Source organism: Balaenoptera acutorostrata, chromosome 3 (genome assembly GCF_949987535.1).
Source record: "Balaenoptera acutorostrata chromosome 3, mBalAcu1.1, whole genome shotgun sequence".
NCBI classification, from domain to species: Eukaryota; Metazoa; Chordata; class Mammalia; order Artiodactyla; family Balaenopteridae; genus Balaenoptera; species Balaenoptera acutorostrata.
Window position 1 is genome coordinate 55,793,541 of NC_080066.1, and position 5,370 is coordinate 55,798,910.

The 5,370-nt window shown below is 47.9% G+C and overlaps 1 long non-coding RNA gene across 1 annotated transcript; it reads left to right on the forward strand.

The window, feature by feature from the left end:
- The first annotated feature begins 402 nt into the window (after positions 1 to 402).
- Positions 403 to 2,857, forward strand: LOC130707765 (uncharacterized). The gene is made up of 3 exons (XR_009007793.1): positions 403 to 512; positions 2,117 to 2,208; positions 2,616 to 2,857. It is a non-coding gene; the product is annotated as an uncharacterized LOC130707765 (long non-coding RNA).
- Positions 2,858 to 5,370: the final 2,513 nt, after the last annotated feature.

Here is a 5,370-nt window from a genome sequence, read left to right on the forward strand (position 1 = left end):
ATTATTCTCAATCTCTACAAAATTCTTCTCATTTGTCACTAAAATACATTTCCCAATAAATTTACTGGACTAAATCTTGGTACCATGATGCTATGATATATCATATACAAACAAAACTGGGAAATATTAGGAGATGCTTTTTTTGTTTTGTGTAAATGGTAAAAGCTCAACCTTCTACAGCACTACATTTCATTTGTAAATGTCCAAATGATACCTCTCTGTGTCAAAAACTCTATTAGACCACAAACTTCTCTGTGACTGCATCTCACGCTGGCACAGAACATTGTGTTGTTCTTAACTTGGAGGATGTCAAGTTCAATTTATTTTTATGAAGAGAAATTGCTCATGGGAAAGTCAGAGGTTTTAAGGGAAATGGAATCATGACGCACATGAGTTATACATTTAGAATGCCAGTGAATGTTCTCTGGGAGTCTTTGACAAATGTTCATGTCATCAGGATGTCAACCGCTCCAGCTGCTTTCCTGGATTCTTACAGAATTCCCAGAGCCAGAGTAAGTCCCATCTTTGTTTTCTAACTCTTCCCACTTCAAATGCTGGCTTCTGATAAGAAGCCTTCTTTGGCTGAGGCTACAATGTTATTAGAAATAAATTTAATGAGAACATCTTTGTATCTAACCTACCAAGCATATTATATGGAATTTAATTCATTTTCTGTATGAATGTTAGGACTCTCTTTATGAATTAAGTGGCTGAAAAATGTAGGGGTGAAGACAGCTCACAATGGGCTGGGTGTGTATTTTGCCTCCTGAATGAAATTCAAAGCAGTGACCCCTGTTTTAAAAATCCAGGTTCTATTCTCTGTCTCGCTTGCTGCCAGCCCTACCCTACCCTCCCTGGGTGATACCCAGACTGCCTGGGGCGTCCTCACCCTCAGGTCTTTCTTCTGTTTTCCACGTCCACAGTGCCCCCATGAATTCCAGGGAGCCCATCCTTCTCCTGCCAGCCCATCAGCCCACACCTCAGCCTTGCTCTTCTTAAACGCTTCAAATGTTTGATGATTGACTATTAGGTTTAGACACAGAGCTTCCTTATTTCTTAGACCACCTTTCTATCAAATACAAATTGAAAAAAGAGATTTTTCTTTATGAGATTTTTCCAATAAAAACAGAAAATGGGTTTGGCAATGGTTACTGTCTAGGTGGTAAGTGACTGAAGAGTGAAGAGTGATTTCATTTTAGAAACATTAGCAGTTTTCTTATTTTAGTAAATAAGACACTTGCAGGGAAAATGTGTAAAATAGGGCAAGATACATGATAAAATTTATATCTTTATTTAAAGTCCAGGAAAGGAATCAAAATGAAAAGCAAAGCAGTGTTTGGGGTTAAGCTATTTGTACTGTTTACCTCAAAAGGAAGTCAAGCGTGACTGCATCCTCTAAATCTGACTTTTCCAACAAATCTTGTGTTCTGTACTTGGCAGTGCAGGCTGTGCATGCACCACTAGGTGGCACCATTGCCCACAGCACACTCCTTACCCCTGCAGGATTTGCCTTCCTGAAGGGCAAAGAAAAATCCCAGTTACATACACTCCCCCACCCCTACCCTCACCCCCAACCCAGTGTCCTGCACTCAACGTTAAAGATCACAAATGCCTCTTTGCCTTCTGTCATGTGCTGCCTATATCAGAGGCTGTTAGCAGAGCTCAGAACCCTCCACAGTCTCCCCCAGGGCCTGGAAGGTGCAGAACAGACAGGAACCCCCTTATGCTAATGTGCATAAAGGCATCCCGTCTGCCAGCTGGATCAACCAGAATCCCAAAGAGAGGATCAGATTCAAGAGAGACCGTGGAAGGTTGTTCCAGAGAGAAGAAGGGCAGGTGGCTGTGCCAGGTTTGGGAGGGGTGCGAGCCGCGTGAGGGACGCATTAGCAGAAGGAGAGAAGGCCTGGGAAGGAGAGCCTCAGGGTCCAGGCCTGAGACGGAGTGGCCCGAGGCGGCTGTGTCCGCAGATGCCAGCAGGCCACGGGGGCATGGACCACTGTCCCCATCTGTCAGGTGACAAGTAGGCTACAGCATCTAAAGCAAGGAGTCCAGGCCTGATCCTCTACCTAACCATGAACTCTGCGCCTCATCCCCGTGGCATTTGTTTTTTGTAAAGTAGGGGTACCACCCGGAGTGAATGGGATTCCAGGCCCTGAGCAACAGGAGGGCAGGAGCGAGCCCCTGGGAGGAGCTGCTATCCAGGAGCAGGTGAGTGAGGGGCAGACACTGCCCACCCGCTTCAACCACAGGTGTAGGCAGGAGGCGTACACCCCGATTACTTCCTCGATGGGTGCACTGCTGTGAGAGTTTCATCACTCTTCAGGCAAATGTTAGCATCGGCAGCTTTTGAGAGCACCTCAGCAGCTGTTCAAACATATAAAGGGCTGTCCTGACTCCTAAATCCAGTGGGTTTGTAATGGGGAAGAACAAATCTGACTCCATACTGGATCCATCTCTTTTACTTTAACCTTTGTGTTCTATTGCTTTTGCTACAGGTTAATCACTAAAGGAAGGTTGCCTACAGTTTAAAGTGCACATAATGGCTCATCTCTGGGAACCCTGCCTCCCATGCTTGAGTGTTAAGCTAAAACACCTTTGTTTATTTTAACTCACAGGAAACATCCTGACCAGGCCCACCTGTGAATGGCTGCAGGAAAGAAGAAATTATCACATCCTATCCAGAGTCCGGCAGAAATCAGGAAATATTTGCAACAACTTATAGTCTTTTAAAGTTTACCTCCTCACCTCCCCCTGTTTATTCTATAAAAGAAACCAGCACCCAAACCTGGGTGAGATGGTTCTTTGGGACACAAGTCCACCATCTTCTCGGTCTCCCAGCTTTCCAAATAAAGTCATTACTCATTGCCTTAGCACCTCATCTGTCCATCTATTGGCCTGTCATGCTGTGAGCAGTACAAGCTTGGACTCCGTAACAGGGTTAGTCATTCCTGAGAGGCACTCCAACAGCTGAGGGCTGAAGGAGCAGGAGAAGGTGCTGGTGCAGCCAAGAGCCCCTTCAGGTCAGTCCTGGGACCCACAACCCGAGCACCCCAAGGGTGGCAGGGACTGGTGGGGGGGGGGGTGGCTTGTCAACTTTCCCAGCGCAGAGCTGGGAACATTTGGGAACAAGACAGCCAGTACATCATGTTGGGGACAAGCCGCCCTACACCAGGACAATCCCCCTTTCAGACCAGGAAACAAGAGGGTTCTGTGAGGGACTTTCAACACGTTCCCCTGCAGGGGCCCCAAACATGTTCTGGTTTTGGCAGCCGCCGTAAGGAAAAGCCAACCGCATCCTTCAGTGGAACTTACAGATTTCAGGCACTTGCTCCCACCTTCCCATTCCCCACGGCAGGCGTGTGCTCCAAAGACCGAAGGGGCCCCTGTACTATTATTTTAAGAACTAAAATTTCCCAGAACCCTGGAATGCTCTGAGAACTGTTACAAAAAGCTATTTTTGTCCTTTGAAGATTTGGCCAATATTTAACCTTCTCCCTGAGTCATCCAATTTCTTGCCTATGGAAGTACTTCCCAGGTTCTGAAAGCTGCATTCCTGATGCAAACGTTTTCAGTTTGCCAGGACATGGGCTGACACTGCCGGGGTATGTGGGGCCCCGAGACTGTCAAGGATCACACGCTTCTGCAGAAGCCCTGAAGGGGTGCAGGTGCAGGGTAATATCTCCTTTGGCTGGACTCCTCTCTCCACTCCTAGATTCACTGAGAAAGTCTACCATTGGTGTGGAAATGGTATCTTCATAGCTCTAGGTCACAGCCAACTTGTACACGAAGACAGAAGAAAATGTATGTTTCCTTCATAGGACAGGGTAATCCTTTCTCTATTTCCTCATTCAAATTCACTTAACTGTAGGAATTTTTTTCATTTGTGAGATTCATAATAAACGCGCTCCAACAACCTCTTTTCTTCCCACTTAGTTTTAGAATTCAAGCACTGAGGGTGTGTGTCCCCCACCCACTGGGCAGTCAGCGCTGTGTTCTTCCTGCCGACCATCCCCACGTGGGAGACTCACTGTGCAGAGGGGCTGCCTTGCGGCGAGGCCCAGGCCTGGGTAGGGTCTGAGCACCTCTCTGCAGCCACATTAACTGTGAAAACTAAGTTTCCACCAGCAGTTTGGTAGGACAATGGGATAAGTGAGCAGAGAGGGGTCACCATCAGGCAGGCCATCCCACAATCACCACCATCTATTGAGGGCTCCCTGTGGACCCAAAGACTGTCTAACCCCTATACATTTATTCTTTTTTTACTCCTCGTGCCCCTAGGTCAGGGTTTCTCAACCTTGACAGGATCAACCCTGGGAGGGATAATTCCTTGTTGTGGGGACCATCCTGGGCATTGGAAAAGGTTTGGCCACATCCCTGGCCCTACTCACTAGATGCCCTTCCCAATTCAGGACACCGAAACTGCCTCCACACACCAGTAAATGCCTGCTGGGGGCCAACCAGGGGAGAACCACTGCCCCGTGCGGCCACCAAGCAGGAAAGTGTTGGCAGGAAAGTGAAGCTCCTGGGAGGTGGGTCAGAGCGTTGCTGTGAACTGTGAGGAATGTCCCCAAAGGTCCTTGGACACAGCAGCACAGGCTGGGAGACTCATAACAAAGCGGGAAACAACATCTAAGGAGGAGAAGCCTGATTGTGCTGCAGGATGGGCAGGACAGGAAGCGTAGAGACTGAGGGATAGAGTGAGGTATCTGTCTGCCAGTAGGGGACCCACTCAGGCTGCACCCATCCCTCAGCAAACACTCCACGTCGCAGTCTGCACAAGTCCGTGTGATCCCACTGCAGAACACGGGCTGCATGTCACCTCCAGAGATGAGATAGAGGCACTCTCCCTTTGTGCTGGGTACCAGCAAAGCCCTTCTGTGCCCACCGTGGTTGACACCTGGTAAACGGCATCGGCAGATCAGAGCAGAGAGACAAGTGTGTCCAAGATCGTGAGAGCACCCAACACTGCATCATAGGGGGAATGATGGAAAGAATAGACACATGCTTCTGAGAAGAGAAAATGCCTTTCAACAATGCAACAGAGCTTATGGGGTATCCCAGCCCCTGAAAAATAAAGGTGGGGGACAGGACAGCTACCTTCACACATCTGAAGGGCTCTCATAGAAAATCAAATGAGGACGAATGGATAAATGGTACCGGGATGCAAGTGTCAGGGGAGCTGTCAATCTAGATGATTCTGAGATTCTCTGATTCCATCCAATCTCCCCAGGGAACTAAGAGGTCAGCCACTCCTGGAGAGTCATGGTAGGCTCTGAAGACCACATTTCAGAAGGAATTCTACAAGCTGGATCAGGCTCAGAAAAGAGCATCATCTTATTATAAGCAACATGGTCATGTTCAGTTACATTT